Source organism: Drosophila santomea, chromosome X (genome assembly GCF_016746245.2).
Source record: "Drosophila santomea strain STO CAGO 1482 chromosome X, Prin_Dsan_1.1, whole genome shotgun sequence".
NCBI lineage: Eukaryota > Metazoa > Arthropoda > Insecta > Diptera > Drosophilidae > Drosophila > Drosophila santomea.
In genome coordinates, this window is record NC_053021.2 from 8,300,334 (window position 1) to 8,317,168 (window position 16,835).

General features: G+C 41.7%; 1 protein-coding gene across 4 annotated transcripts in view; it reads left to right on the forward strand.

The window, feature by feature from the left end:
• The first annotated feature begins 943 nt into the window (after window positions 1–943).
• Window positions 944–16,835, forward strand: part of LOC120457308 (zwei Ig domain protein zig-8) — a 136,417-nt gene continuing 120,525 nt past the window's right edge. For 2 of the 4 annotated variants that reach the window (XM_039644797.2, XM_039644801.2), the window contains exon 1: window positions 944–1,629. The gene's annotated coding sequence lies outside the window, so the exon portion shown is untranslated. Of the gene's footprint in view, window positions 1,630–3,447; window positions 3,567–16,835 lie in introns of all 4 variants that reach the window. The other 2 variants (XM_039644798.2, XM_039644799.2) reach the window with 2 other exon arrangements.

Consider the following 16,835-nt stretch of genomic DNA (forward strand, 5'->3'; position numbering starts at 1 on the left):
TTACAAATACAAAGTTAGGCACAATAACGGAGAATAAGAAATGAGATGCAATTGAAAGAAGAGAGAGGAGATCAAAGTTAAATACGTGCACAAGCTCGTTTTCGTTCTCAGCAAGAATCAGAAAGCGAACCGAAAGCGACATGCAAAACTAACGGATCTTAAATAAAGCAAAGAGAGATGCAAAACTAACGGATCCTAAATAGAGCGAAGGCAACGCGCAAAACTAATGGTTCTGAAATAAAGCAAGCGCGGCATGCAAAACTAACGGTTCTTAAATAAAGCAAAGCGACATGCAAACTTAACTGTTCCTAAATAAATTACTTTCAATACACACTTGACTTGCCGAATTGTAAAACTGTTTGAGAATGAGAAATAACGGAACATAATAAACTGATGCTATACGGTATTTAAAAGTAACTGTTCTTTAGATGCAAATTTGAAAACAGTGATATGCATATGTATGTTATTGTATTTATAAATACATGCATGTGCAAGCTTTTGATTGAAGCAGTGGGTGTGTTTGTTTTCGAACAACACCCTTCCAATTGTTTTCAAAATTTCCAGTGCAAGACCACATTACACGTGTTTATTAATTTTGGGGTGGTTTAACCCTTGGCCGGCGTTTATCGAACTTGTGCTCATCTCCCAAGCGAATGGCTTCCACAGTCGCGTTCCACATGCGCCTGCGCATCGCCCGAAAATGGCACACGAAGTGGATTTCTGTGGGAGCGGAGCGGGATGCGGAAGTGGAGCAGAGGCACCGAACGCATGCCGACACACGCACACTCACCCACACGCTTCCGTCGTGTGCGCTGTGCCAAAGGTGAGTGCGCGTGTGTGCGTGTGTGGAACTCGTGGTCTCGGCCCACTGACGAATGGCCACGAGGGGACACGAAGCGTTGGCCGAGTTTCGAGCTTCGATTCAGTGTCGTTTAGGTTATCGAACGCAACGGTTTGTGCCACGCGATTGAAGGCGGATATTCACTGCATTTGATTCGACTCGATTCGATTCGTTTCGTTTCGTCTCGTCTCGTTTCGGATCGTCTTGCCTCACAACTCGAACTCGAATGCGAGTCCTCGAAATCTGAAATCTCTGCGATATCGAAACTGAAAATCACGAGAAATTCAAACGCTGCGAAAACCGCGGTGAAACGGTCGCGATCGCGATCGCCAAATTGCAATTGTGGCTGGCTCGTCCTTAAGCGCCCAACGCCCCACGTCCCATGCCACCGCCCGCCACCCTCGGAAAGTCGTCCCCTCACCGCGCCGCCTAACAAATTAACCTCCGTTAACCCCCGGGAAATTCAAAACGCGTCGCGTCGGGAAACGCGTGCCGCCGCCGCCGCCAATTGCATCTGTTGTTTGTTGTTTTTTTCGGTTGAGTGTGTGAGAGAGTGCCATCTATATTGCATTGTTGTTGTTTCTCTTTTTGGGGTTTTTCTCAATTGACAAGAAAAACACGAAAACAAAGAAGGCGAGAGACGTACAAGTGAAACGTAAACAATGAAAAGTGAGACGACGGCAGGCGGAAAAGTGAAATCCAGTTGATTGCAGTTTGCAGTCGGCAGCAGCTGCGGAGCGAAAGCGAAAAGCTTAGCATACTCTTGGGCCTGCCCCAATAACTCAGCCGTAAGTGTCCTGTGTGTGTGCACTTTTGTGTCTGTGTGTGAGTGTGTGTGCGGGTGGTGTTGTGTGTGTGTGAGCTTCTGTGTTGGGATGTCCTGAGGCTGTTGCTGCACAGTCTAAACCAATCGAAACGGAAATTCATTTCAATAAGTGCCAAAAACGGGGCTAAAATAAATACCACCTACTAAAATTACTAAAAATCATACTTTTGAAATAGAGGGAATTTCGTTAATTTTATAAACCGCTAGTGGAACAGGATATTACTATATTATTGTAACAATAATACTTTCATTCGTCCTAAAATCTGCTCACAAAAAAAAGATCGCAGTTTTATAAAGAAAATTTATGAAGAGTTTTATCAAAAAACTTGACATGTAAAATATGTTTGCTATTCATTATCCTGTGTTTTGTAATTACTAAAAAATTTGCCTTTTTGGTACGCAATTTTTTTGGGCAACAACAATTAATTCTTTCACCTAAATATGCGTAAAATATTGGGCAACAAAGTTCCTTGGAAGTGCAACAAAAATTAAAAATTTAAAGAAAACGCCAGAAGTGGCGAAAAGTTTGATCTGCGATCTCCAACTTGTACTAATAAATATGCTGAACATTACATTTTTTTTTTTAACTGCAAGTGTGCAAAACTTGTTTCAAGAAATTTTCAGATCCTGAAAAGAAAAGGACGACAAAAAAAAAATCCACACCTGCGAGCAGAAAATTTCAAGTTGATTCCATGGGCCGTCGCCAGAGAAGAAGGCAAAAATGTTTAAGGCGAATTACGAACTTTCACTCAATTTATTCGAACTTTTCTCGCTTGCCTACGGATTTGCTTTCATTTTTTTTTATGCCTATACCTATATATTTTTTTGTTGCTGCTTTTCTTCATTTTGGGTAACAAAAATCGAATCAACGTGGCAGGAGCGGGCAACAGCAAAATATATGTATATGTATACAACGAATAATGCGATAATTTAATCTGGTTAAAGCTGCGAAGGCTATGGCTAAGCTATATAGCTCGATTTTCCCAGGAGTAAAGCTGCTGTGCAGCAGACTTTCGGTCGCGTCTAAGCAAATTAAAAACTTTTTTTCCCGGTTTCCCGCTTCTACATGCTCATTTCCCTTAGCTTTTCTTTTTTTTGTGTCACGTCTTTTCGGGCTCTTTTTTGTTTTCCCGTTTTTTGATTCCACGTCATGTATATTGTATATGCATAAATTGTGTTTATGCAAAAAAATCCAGTCGGCAATAAAGTAGGCCTTCAATTTTGCACAATAAAAGGGCCAAATGCGAAACAAATGTGACGCAGCTGACGGATCCGAAAAGATCTTTTTGGCTATTGGTACGTACTATGTAGGTGGGTTGCAGGATGTCAATTGAAGTGGGTCTTTCGCATGAAGTGCAAATGGTTTGGGGCTCAATACAATCCATGTGAGTTGGGTTATAATATATATAAGTATGTACATACATATGTACTGACTGGGTCATAAAAAGGTGGCATAAAGCAGCGCCTAGATGGAAATCGAGAGAGACAGGCGAGGCTTATAAATATGCGCGACTTTATGGCCTTTGGGAAGTGTTATGTGCGAATTTCCTTTCGCATTCGCATTCCCATTCACATTTTCCCTTTTCCTGGTTTCTGGCCAAGAAGCGGCAGCAACACCTGCCCACTTTTCACACGCAGGAAAAGCTGGAAAATCGGCCAAGAAGCAGCTGGCATTGCTGATTAAAGTGCCAGTCGCACACCCACACACACATACACACAGAGTATATACATGAATATATATATATATATATAGATATAGTATATATATTCATACATAAAGCAGGCACCACGCACCGCGCAAAAGTCAAAACTCAAACTCAAAAGTTTTCTGTGTCGCCGCGTAGTGAGCGGCCACGCCCACGTGCTCTCGAAAAGAAGGCGGCAGGCGCTAAGTAGCAGGTAAGTGCGGCAATAAAAATAAATGGCAATCGCGAGCCGCGCATCAACTTTTTTGCACATTTTATTGGATACGCCACGAAAAAAGAGCACAGGGAGAAAATTAGATCGATTTCAGCTAGATTTATATCTAAATGTTAATTAACTTCTATGATAAGCAAAGCAAAGTACACATGAATACAGGAAATAACTATTTTCCAATGCAACAATAAGTTACATATTTATTCTCTTGCCACAATTTGAAAATAGAGTTGTGTGGAAATATATTTTTTGTACTGTGTGGGAATAAACAGGAAATCTTTAGTGCCGTAGGGAGCTATAGAATGCGGAGTGTGGCCACTCCTAGAATTGGAATAGTAAACAGAATTTTTAATAGAAGGTTTGAAATTGCACATGTTAACTCTTAAAGTTTGATCTTTATTCAAGAAGTAAATGTAAGGGAATGTAAGGTTACGGAGATTATTTGATTTTCTAAAACTCCTTCAAAGTTTAAATTCATCGATACTTAATTTTTTGTATGGATTATATTTAGTTTAGATTTCTTTAACTATCCAACTTTCGTTTAAAGAAACTTATAGTTGAAATTAATTAATAAAGCAGAGAATTCGTTGATAAAATATCCAATGAAACAAAAAGCCAAAAGAAAGTGTTTGCACAAGCGCTTTGAAGTTCGGAAACTAAACAATACAATACAATTCGCATAAAAGGATATTCCACTGAAATATTAAGCGAAAGTGCGTTTTCTCTATCGATTGAATGTGCTCTTAAATATATTTTAGAAAGGTGAACAAATTTTTTCATAGTTCCCTGGACTTTCTTGGGACCTAATTTATTTCGCTATTTTATTTCAAGCCGAGCCACTTGCACTAGCAATATATGTACAATATATACCTTTAAAACATTCTGTCTGTCTGTCTCCCAGGGAAACGTTGTTTGGCGCGCTTATAAATGCCATAAAAAAAAAGAGTCCATTACGGTCTAAATGTGTTTGCCGTATGTATGCCGTTCCGTCGAGTGGGTTACGAGTTGCCAACTCCGGCGGCCATATGGGCAATAACCCGCACTTCCGACCTCCGAACTCACCGAACTCTCCGACTTATTTGCATTGTAATGCGAGCCGGGAGCGGTGATCACTCATGGCAGGTGTCGACAGTTTGTTTTTGGACAGCCATACAACAAGGAGCCAGCCGCCGGAGTCCTTCGAGTCCGTCGGGTGATGAAGATGATGAGGACTTAATGTTTCTGTTTCTGTTGCTGTTCTCGTTCTTGTTTCCCCTCCCCGCCTCGTTACATCATGTCGTCATTCACCGTAATGTGTTATGTTATGCGTTGCAATCCACGATTTGATTGCCCCAGATTATGATGGTCTCTTTGTTTCGGTTTTGGGATGGGCGGTGGATTTGGGTATGCGGATAAGGATCCACATGCCACAGCTGGATTTGAGTTCGCTTCCGCAGGATAATTGGCCATTACAAATGCATTTGAGCAGCGTAATTTGTCGCAAGCAGCAAGTTAAAGTTAAAGGAATAATTATGGAAATTTAACAACAATATAATTCGTTGGCTGTATGTTTTTGTATTTTTTCACCAATTTCTAAGATCTTTATTGCAAGCCCATTTGATTAATATAATTTAAAACACAAAGATATGATGCTGTACCCTTTCTATGTTAAGAAAAACTAATTTATTAGATTAAATGGATTTGTGCGTGATTGGGTAATATTCTCCATCCATTCTATGCATTCGCTTTCATCTGTATGGTAGCATCCATCAATATGCTTGCCCACTTTTTGACACTAGGGGGGTCTTATCCATTTGCCATCTTTCAGGCTTTTAGTCAAGTGGAATCCATAAATTTGCCGGCCATCCAGCTAGCTAGCTACCTACCCGCATTAAATTTGAATTTGCCACGCTAAATCTTCGGCACTGAAGATGCCGCACATCGGATCTAATAACCGACATATATCATGCTAGTAAATAGTGCGCTGCTCGGACACTTTGGACATACTGCTGCTCCATTCAGGCATCTCATTTCGTTATGCAATCCCTCTGGCATGCCACGCCCCGGCTCTAAACCCGCCCCCCGCATCCATTTAGAAGGCATCCTGACCGGAAAGACCGCGAGGACAACGGGAAAAGCAATAAACTTGTTTGTATTTGTATTGCACTTATGCGCTGATTGCTTTTCAGCGCAATTTGTTTTTAAGCGATTCCTAGTGAGGACGGTCGGTTTTCCCCTTTTTTCTGCACCGCCCACTGCTCGACGCCCACCTGTTCACCACCGACCGCCTCACCACCCAATTTTCGTTAGTTAAGACGCAGCTCATCAGCGTTTTTGGTTTTTCCATTCGCCGGCTCATTACAAGACGAGGAGCACAGTTTTCAAGACAAGAAAGGAAAAGCGGAAAAAACACTAACCATTGAGTCACCTTCCACCACACACACGTACATGAGCACACACACTTTTCCAATCTGCAGACACACACACACCCACACCCCCACACACCCACACACACATTGACTCTTACATCCTGGCACTCAGCGCTGTTTGCCAACGCCTCCAACGCTTCGAAGTGCACACAATCCCATACATTCCATGTTAGGTTCGCAAACCATATTCACACTGAAAGAACGTGGAATACGTTTGGGTGTTTGGAAATAATTAGTAATGTACCCAAAAATATGTTTTACTCCTTAGACTACGCTGTAAGTAATTTTATAGTAATGTTTCGTTTTTATCAAAGTCATCCAAAAACGGATTTAATTCGGAACCACTTATTGTTTTTAATCACTTTTAGTAAAATGTCGCTTTAATGAGTTTTTAATGTAATTCTAGGGCAAACGAAGCTAAAAGTGCAGAAAATATATCTGTCACAAGATAAAAGTGCTTGGATGTATACTTTCTGGCCGTAGAGCCATCAAAAAGCGGATGCTTCTTGTTGGAATGCCGGCAATTAGAGGAAATTCGTTTGTGTATTAATTGGTGTGGTTCCTTTTGTTTACTTTTGATCGCTCTGCCACCCAGATCCATTTAAGACTGTTTACATTTCGCTCAGTGCACTTGTAGGTCCGGGTCCGGGGTCTCCGTCCGGGTGCCCGTCATGTCCGTATCCGTGTCCGTCTCCGTGTCCTTGTCTGTGTGGTGTTGGTGTCTCTATGTCCGTGTCCGCTTCCCATGTCCATGTCCGTGTTCGCTCCGCTTGTTCATTTTCAATTTCGTTTACAGCATAGAAAATTTTAGTTTTTTCTCTGTTTGTGCTTTCCATTTTATTTCATCTTCATTTTCATTTCAACGACTTTGATAGCGTACTGGTACTGGGATCGCCCCCTTTTTTTCCCCAGGAATTCCAGTTGTTGCTCTTGTTGTTGTTTTGGGTGGGGTGTTTTGAGTGTTTGGGAGGTTTTGATTGTGGGTTGATGGGCGGCTAGCTGGATGGCCGACTGGCAAGGAACCTCGCCTAGTTACTTACTTTAAAACACATCTATCTCGCAGATACGAGATTCAACGAAATCGAGCTGCTCCGCTGCTGTTATCTCGTTGCCGTGGTTGTATTTTTAGACCCCGGCCATTGTCATCGTCATCTGATTTGGCGTAATTGTTTTTGCTGCGACCAGAGCAACGAAAGCAAATCGGTTATCTCTCCGTTCCGAGCCGCAACGGTCCAGTCATCTGGATTCAGCATTCAGGTTGCAGGTTGCAGGTTACAGGACTCATGATGCCAGTACCACAGACAACAAAACAAAACCCGACTAAATGCTACCAGGACATCGTTGTTTCAGATCCACACTGGAACACGGTTTAAATGCAGGATTGTCATTTAAAAGGATTAGGCATCCTAGTGGCTTGTAATCTCATCGCATGCAATGTTTTTCGGTTCTTTTGGGTCACTGATATCGCCACTTGGTGGAGACAAAAATTTCGTTTTCACGGAAGTGGAAATCTATTAAAAGATTTTGAAAACTAGTTTACAAGTAGCGAATTATTATTAAAATGTATTATTTATATAAAATACAAAGTCAAGTTTTTATTGAGTATCCGAGAATATCAAGCCTATATCGAGTGCAAAGTTATTGGCAGTTTCGTATTCTGTTTGAAGTGCCCCATGAACGGATTTCATTACATTGCAAAATAATCCGAATAGTTGGAAAATCCTTGAGCCTTGACCGATTTTCATCGGAATCCGAATGCATTGTAAATGGCATGCACATCGATGATATTTTAATAGTTTGCAGTAATCTATTTGCTGTCTTGCATAGTTTATAATGATTTGTTGCCAGGACTAATCTGTTGCCCGCTGTTCACCACATTGTTTTTATAATTCGTTGGCCCTGGATTTCCTGAAATGGGCGATTTCGGTGGGTGGAAGCACACTGAGTGGCTCGGAAAAGTATGCAACAGAAATTGTTGCCATTGTTGCCATGCTGCGAATTCAATAAACGAAAAACGCAAGCGAAACGAAGAAATGAAAAGGCCAAGCAACGAGAACAGAATTTCAGCATTTCAGCCATACCAAATTGCCATTCCCGACCATTCTCCAGCTCCACGTCCATCTTTCCATTTTACCATTTCACCATTTCACCATCTTACCAGCTTTCAGTTTTCAGTTTTTCGGGTCTCTTGGCTTCTGTTTTCGCCCAGTTCAACAGTTGTGGCTGCTGCATTTTTGTTTATTGTCATTTCAGTTGTGCCGGGCTGTTTAGTGCAGCAAGGAATCCCGGCGCGGGGTTGCAATTCCTCCTGCATTATCCGTTATTATATTGCCGGCATTAACGTTTCCGTTTGTTCCTGCCACATGGAGAACACCACAAGAGCCTCGTCCTTGTGCAGCGAGAAAAAAGAGTTTGCTTTCGAAATCAATGCAAGAATACAAATAAGATATAATGTTTCCAACCTATGAGTAACACTCATAAATATGAAATGCTTAACGTGTTTTTATCATAATTTATATTTATTTCGAAATACAAAATTGATGGTTTATCTCAGTGCATTTAGATACAAAATGCATGTCGTTGTCGAAGCTGCAGCTCAGATTCTGGTTTTGATTTCGTTTCCGTTTTCGGTGCTGAGCCGTCCTACAAGCCCAACGATCCTTGGCCCTGTTTATTTGTTGCTGCCTCTTTTGCACCGCTCAGCGCTGCTTATTGCCCCTCATTTGGTTACTCTTAACTGGTTTCTGTGTGTTATTTTTAAAAAGGAATTTCAACAATTGCACACGCAATCCAGCCCTTAAATAATAAATAAGCCAAGCCACGCACACGACTCATTGGGAAAAGTAGATGGAGTGAAGATGGGGAAAAGGGCATATGACCAGAGCGAGAGCGAGAGCCAGAGCCAGAGCCAGAGCGAGAGCCAGAGCCACAGGACGATTGTCCTTTTGGCCAACTCAGCTGGAGTCTGGGTTAAGTGCGGCATTAACAATCAATTACAAGCATTACGAGCCGTAAAACTGACGCATTGACCAAATACCAACTCCTCATGTCCTGCGAATGCTTGCTCGCTGGACATGAGAAGTTGCTATTCGTATGGGCATGAGCATGAGCATGGGTATGGGAATGGGTATTATTTGGCTGAGCGAGAGAGGATGGCATTACTCACACACACCCATACACCGAAAATAGCGTTCGCTGTGAAAAATGTTGCGTGCAAAGTAAACCCGGCGGGCAAAAGGGAATCAAGAAATGGGAATGGAACTGGCGATAGAGGTGGAGGTGGAGATGGCAATGGCAATGGCTATGGCGAGGGCGATGGAGCAGGAGCAGGAGCTGCAACCTCAGTCTCAGCGGTGTCTGAGTTACGGTTTGTTGGCTCCTTGTATAATAAGCCAAGGGATATGGCCACGAGGAGAAATGGGAGCTATTGTCTTACAGATGGCAGCTGCATTCGTGCCGAGATATATTTTCTGGATCACTCCCCAGGAAGTCTTGGAAAAAGGTTTAAAAATGCTATAAAATGTAGCTCGAATTATTTGCATTTAATAAGTGTATAATGTTAAGGCAGTAAAGGAAATAGGCAACGTATACGTAATATTGATCGCTTTTAATGGCTATTTCTTGCCTTCGTATTATTTTATTTCGTTTAATCTGTGGGAAAAATGGTCGAATGGCCTTGAAATTAAGGTGCAAATGAAAACAGGAGCCGATAGGTTAGACAACCCAAATGCAACCCCAACTCATGTGCTTCTCCAAAACAGATGAACATACAATAGCCAATCCTATTACGTTCGTTTTCCAAGGATTGGGTCTGGAATTTAATTAACTCAAATGACACGGGACACATGGCCAAAATGAACCTGCTCCATTATTTGGCTTTTTTGCTCATTAGTTGATGACATTTTAAAGCGGGTCACAGACACTTTTTTTCCTTTGAAGTGCATTTGAAAATCGTTTCGTTTTGTCTTTGTCCTGCCAAAAAAAAAAAAAAAACAAAAAACTGCTGAAAATGTATCTGTGTGCCCTTGCTGCTTTGTCTTGTCGTTTCTTCTAATTTTATTTTGGGTTTATTATTATTTTTATTTGTTTTTTGTTCTAGTTTCATGTTGTTGCTTTCGCACTTGAGCGACAAAACAAACGATGTCGACGCCGGCAAAATAATACAAATAAATTTTATTGTGGTCAAGTTATACACGCACACTCGCCCATTACTAACTCGCACAGTTGCAGATGTATAGATACAAGCACGGATAAAGATGCACAGAAAGAAATTTGAGTTGTCTGTATATCTATCTACAATGTAATGGAAACTATCCATAATTCACATTACTTTGATTGTAATGTTTAATTTCTAATGGATCTTGTCTTTGCTTAATGAGGATTATTTCTTTTTTCTGTGTGGGTACTCCACAAAGTTATTTTTGTCACTGCAAGGATACAGAGAGTGAAACAGAGGCGACCATCAAGCAAATGCCAGACGCATTGTGCACAGATTTATGCCGCCTGTCTCCCCGCCCAATTTTCCCACCGACTGTTGGCCATAAAAAATGAGTTGCCGTTGGTGGTCGTCAGCTGCTCGACTCGACCTGCCCCAGTGGTTTTATTCCGACTTTTCCCGCCCCCGCAGCACTTTAATGGCCATTGTTATGCCCGTTATGTTGATTATAAGCTTCTCATACAAACGGCGTTCCCCTTTCCCTTCTTCCCTTCTCTCCGCTACCCCTTGCCCGACCCATGCCCAACCGACCACTCCGAACTTAAACAAGCTAACTGCATAGAAGCGTGTAAGCCTCTGACATTTTTGGGTCTAAACCGGAGCCCACACACCTCCGCTTCACCCCCACTAACCCCCCCCACCCCATTTGAAAATAGAAAAAACAACAAGGAAAATGAAAATAAAAAATTTACTAAATTTGAATTTTTCAACTGCGCCGAAAGGTGTAAAGCCTGATGAGGGTTAAGCGGTGTCCGACTCTGGGCGTGCGTGTGAGTGTGTGTGTGTGTGTGCAAGCGGCGGTGCACTGAGAGAAGTGGCTGATATAAATGCATATACGAGTTACTAAGATATTTATTACTTTTGTCTGATTTTTGTTATACAATTGTTAGGACCCTAACAATAATGTTTTTTCCTATAATAGTTTAATAGTTTGCCCTAGTGTTTTCTGGCAGTGCATTCGAGTGTGCTGCGCCAGCGGAAATGTTTTTGCCTTGTCCGCTGACGGAGCACAAACCAAAAAGGGGCAAACCTAATAGAATGGGCACTGGGTGGCCGGGCAGGGGAGAAGATTAAAAAAGTGTATATAAACAACATTTCATTGCCGGCAACGTTCAGCCTGCCCCGCCACTAACCCCATAACCCACTGAACACCCTTTGCCCCATGCCATACCATGTTCTCCACCTTTCTCCACCTGACGTCCCACCTGGCCGCTTTATATTGAAATATTTCTGTGGCCATGCAAATTTAATTCGCCATATGAGAAAAACAAGCGAAAACCGAAACCGAAACTGAAGCCAAAGCCAAAGCCTCTTGGCCCCATGTGTGCTAATTGGCGGTGCCGCCAAACCAGTGGTTCAAGGGGCGGTGGTTAAAGGGGGCTTGGGTGGTGCACATGGTGCAGTGGTGCGGTGGCGCAAAAAAGCGTCACACAAGCAAACGCAAATAAACACGGCCGAGTTAGTTAATTTTTTAACATGCCACTAAGCTGCAAAACTGTTCAGGCGGCATGCATGCACTGCAAAAAATGTATACTGCCAATAATAATGAATGATTAAATGGTATTTTTATAGCTGTAATACTTTATCAGGCATAACAAAAGTAAGAGTCCATTTCAGATCCTACGGATCTTAAACATTCAAATCCTTTATCATCTGCCAAACTGTATTTTTGGCAAAACTTTAACAGTTTCGTGATTCTCCTTCTAATGCCTTGATTTTTTGGCATTAAAGGCTGTCACACCTTTTGGGGCCTGGCATTTTTTTGGGCTGGTCTGCTTACTCAAGGCGGCCACGCCCACACTCCCGTTGCCGCCCATCTGCGGTCAGCAGAAGGATGTCGGGGCAGAGGATGCCTAAGGCTTTGCGGTTGGGACTGTTGTTTCTGTTGTTGTGTTGGCTCCTGTCATTCCCAGAATGAAACCGAAAAAGCCACAGGATGAGGAGCAGAGGAGTCCCGAGGAGGACCAGAAGTCCACAAGGGGCAGTGGCACACCGGAAGCGCTGCACTGCGTTCACTTCCGGCCGCCTGGCCATCTTTCTTACCATGCCATCCTAAGCAAACCAAGTCCATCCCGCCAACTTGACTTCATTTAGTTATTCCCCCTTGCCACTCCGAAGCCCTGTTTTCAGTTCATTTAACATGCCATTTGTTGGGCCATATCAAAACGGATTTATTGTTGTAGTTGCTGCATAAATTATGGCGCTTTTCACGCACTTTTCACCACGGTAACCGGCTAAAAGAGGCTGGATAACTGGAAAGCCAGCCTATTTTCCCTAGTCTTTGTCTCAGTGGCCACTTAAAGTGGCTTCTGGATGGAGCAGTGGATTCGATGAGCCACTTAGCCTGGGAATGCAAATGGGGAATAAGAAATCTCCTTGCAGAATAGAGAATACCCAGATGAGATTAGGTTTTCTGCCGATTTCTTGTTAAAACAACAGATATATTGCAACTGAGTTATTATTATATTTAAAACCAATATATGTTTGAAATGCATTTCTGAGGCAAATCAGGTATGCCTTTATTAACCCAATTATGAAATAAACATTTGTAGATTTTGTAATACTTATTTTACTGACTAACCAAACTCATCCAGTTGCATGGCTTGTTTTATAAAGATGACCCAGTTTGGCTGTTTCTTTATCTAAACCAGTTTGGCTTTCCGGCCGTCCGTCGATCGACTTCGTCGTTATATCTAAAGTAAGGCCTTTTGTCAGCCATCTAGTCCTATCGCAAAATCATTGCCTAAAAATCCCCTTTTTCCCCATTTTTGGGGTAAACAAAGCCCAGTTTTCGGTGCATGCTATGCGCTTCCGTTGAACGTTGAACTTTCCCCAGCTTTCGAAGGCAGAATGCAAATTGCTTTCGAGATAATTGCACTGACAGGGGGAGCAAAAAAAAAACCAAAAAAAAAAAAACAACAAAATTTAAGGCTTGCTGGTGGCTGGGATTTCACGGATTGAGTTCAGATTTGGGGCTAGTCACCTGCCAAGAGCTCAAATATTTTCTGGCCATTTGCTGTCAATATAGTACATACATATACATATGTATACATAGTAAACTTCTCTATCCTCTAAAATCAAAGAAATAAAATAAATGAAACCACTAAACGAAGGGTGGGCAGAGAAAATTTAAAACAGATTTCAAATCTATTTAAAAGTTATGGCCGCAACTATTTGCTTCCTGCAATGTTAAAGCTTTTGGACTAGACGGACGTAGGGACAAAGGATGGCAGGTGTACTATAGATATATACATATGTATATATATATAAATGCATATAAATGACCAGGGGCCAGAATGCAAAGTGCGACATGCAAAACTGTGCAAAACCTTGTTGGCCCAAAAATATCTTTCGATGGCCACTGAAAGTGGCGCTGTTGATGATGCCGGGTGACGTTGCCCAAACTTTTTGACACTTTAAAAACTTTGCCCACAGACACACACACATATAATACAGACACACACACACTGAGATACAAACACCATCTCACACACATTAACACTGACACGCTCACACATATTTGGCAAGCCTGGTTTTGAAAGTTACGTTAAATGGTTTTAAAGGTTTCGGTTTTAGGGTTATGCCAGGGTTGCCAACTTGTGGCTGCCTGTAAAGTTGCCTGTGTCCTGATGATCCTGCCGAATCCCTTTACAGCTGTCGGTGACTCTCTCTCTATTGAAATTCTAAATTTTTCTACCCCCTGCATATGTGAATTAGTAGTAGTTTGCTGTGGGTTGCATTCCCCAGTGGGTTGCATTCGCATTTGTCAATAATTTTCGTTCTGCAGCTACATTTTTCTATTAGCCCAACATTTGCGAGCCCCAAAACGAAGGTTGCTGTTATATATTTGTTTACACATCGTAATGAGAGTCGGCTGGTTGATGAATGACGTTTTGTTCAACAAATGTTTAATGACAGGCGAGTCGTGTTTGTTTTCATAGTTATCCACACTTTTAGCGAGAATTTCAATACTTATTCATAGTTATTGTCGAAATTGCATCCAATGATGATGAAATTGACAAAGCTTCTCAAATGCATGGAATATTTATGGTTCTGTGAAGATATTTATGCAATATAAATAAGAAAGCTGTCGTTATGTTTATAGAATCTTGGAGACTTTTGAATGCCAAAGCTAAGTCGTGTAGAACACAATTTTCGTACAACTGAATTATTTAGAACCTTTTAAGGAATTTATTGCTTTGCCTTTTGTTTGAATTATGCTTCTGACAAAGACAGAACCCTTTATCCTTTATCTGCGGCTCACCTATAATAAAAACATGAGCTCCTTTTGCTCTTGCATATTTATAGGTTTACTTTTGCGGCACAGATCACAGAATTTACTCCTTTTAAATACGACTTCTTTGACTGGCTTACATTCCGTTTTTCTATTTTTTTTCCTATTTTGCCAGCTTATTCCAGTTTTCTCCTTTGGGTTTCTTTGATTAATGAATCTATTCCGGCTTGGGAAATGGTGAAAAGGAGTCTGTGAGTCCTGAAACTCCTGCGACTGCTCGGCTGCATTTTGCCTCAATTTGTCAGAGAAGACTGCGATTATGGGGTCTCAAAAGAGTGAACAAAAAAATGTAACGATGTGCACAAAGCGACAATTTGGTGTTTTTCTGGCCAGAACAGAACTCATTAAGGCTAGAGCTTACAATCTTGATGAACACTTGCCACTTTTTTTTGTGTTCGACGCACTCCTTTTCATTTTATTTGATTGCCCATTTCTGACGCCTGACGAAATTTTACACTTTTGACATTTTTCAGCATAATGAAAAGCAATAACATTTTTATAATATTCCGCCTTACTCCCAGGCAGCAGTCCATGTTGTTTGAACATCATTCAAATGTTTGCCTCAATGATTCGTTTCTTTATTCTTTGTGGTGTTTTATTTATGCTTTATGTTTTATATTCGTGTTTTTTGCTCATTTTTCGAATGTACAATAAATAAAATGTGGGTTGAGTGAGAAATCTGCAAATGAATCGCTCTATTATGGTAGTGTCCAGTGATCGTGTGATGTCCTGTGCAATGTCCTGTCACACACACCCCCACACACACGCACACGCATTCGCACGATGGGAGATGTGAGACTGAGAAACAACTACAAACGATGCCATTTTTTATCGACTGTCATTTATTTATTATTTATTTGATATGTTCAACTCGATTTTTTCACTCGCCGAACGATTTCGCCTTACAGCTTTATCCTGTCCCGTCACTCTCAGTCATTTTTCGTGTTTGTTTTTTGTTTTATTTTTTTTTTTTGCGACTGGTTGTTTGAATTTATGCTCAATAATTTAATGGGACATCAGTTTTATGGCTTTGCTGTGGCATTAAATTGGAAGGGGTCTTTTGGCCACAGAACCCATGCTCTATACATCATACTATATATCCCTCCTCCTTTCCAAATACCAAATACCCCCTACTTTTGCCGCATGGCCTACGCACTAGCATAAAATTTTATGACTGAGGCGATGCCAATTTGCGAAACGCAATCAAACAAATAAACAAAAAAATAAATAAGGCCGGCAAAGGCGAATCCGAATGCGAATGCGAAGTGGTTGCGGAAGTGTGAGAGATGTGACCCCAGCAAGTTGTAAATTTCCGTAATTTACTTGATTGCCCCGACAACCCTGGCCACCTGTCGTCGCCCCCATCATCGTACTGCCGTAGCCTTCATCAGCCCCATCATCAAGGTCCTTGTGCTCCTTTTGGTCCTCAAACTCCCCGGCAGGCCGACAATGGCACATAATCAACGAAATCGCGCATATTAAAATTGCGAATGAACGCGCATTACGACTTCACACATCTCGAGGACAGCGAAAGGTTCACAGGATGATAAATCCTCGGATGGCCGAAGTCGAAGGGTCTAGAAAGTGTCAGCCAAAAAATTGCATTAATTTGTTGTCATATTTTAAATAGCCGTCTCATATTTATTTTAAAAATGGTTGAATAACTTCTTTAAACTTGTACACAAGATCTAAAATGGAATTTCCCTATAAATACGATAATAATAATAAAAATCAATAAAAAGCCGTGATGATTTAGAGGGATTTTTTCAACGCGACAAATTTAAGAAATCAAAAAAAAAAAAAGGCAATCCGCTTCAGCACGATTAGAGCCAGATAAAATCCCCCAAAAGGCGCTACCAACTCATATCGCTGGCAATAAACTCGGGTAATTGGAAATGCTATTTCTACACCAAAACCACTCATATCGCGTATACGCCACCGTCGCCGGTCTTTTGTCAGTGGATTGCTGTTGATATTTCGCCAGCCTGTTTGCCGCCCTCTAAGCTGGGCGAGCAGTGGGGCCTTGATTACAAACACATCAACATTTAACACAATTTGCATTTTCATAGGTTCTAAAAAGCAGCAAAACAAACAGAACACAAGCACACACACACACGTATACACTCAGCGATGGCAGTGAAATAAGAAATGAGCCGAACGTGAAACAAAAACCCAACAAAATGTGGGACGAGTTTCGGGGGCGGAAGGAACAGGAACAGGAACGAAACGAAACGGAACCGGAGCCAGAACCCGACCGTTAAAGAGCTTTCAGTGAGCGGACGGGATGGGGTGGGGTGCAGAGGGGAAGGCGGAAACGGAAGCGGGCGCTTGCA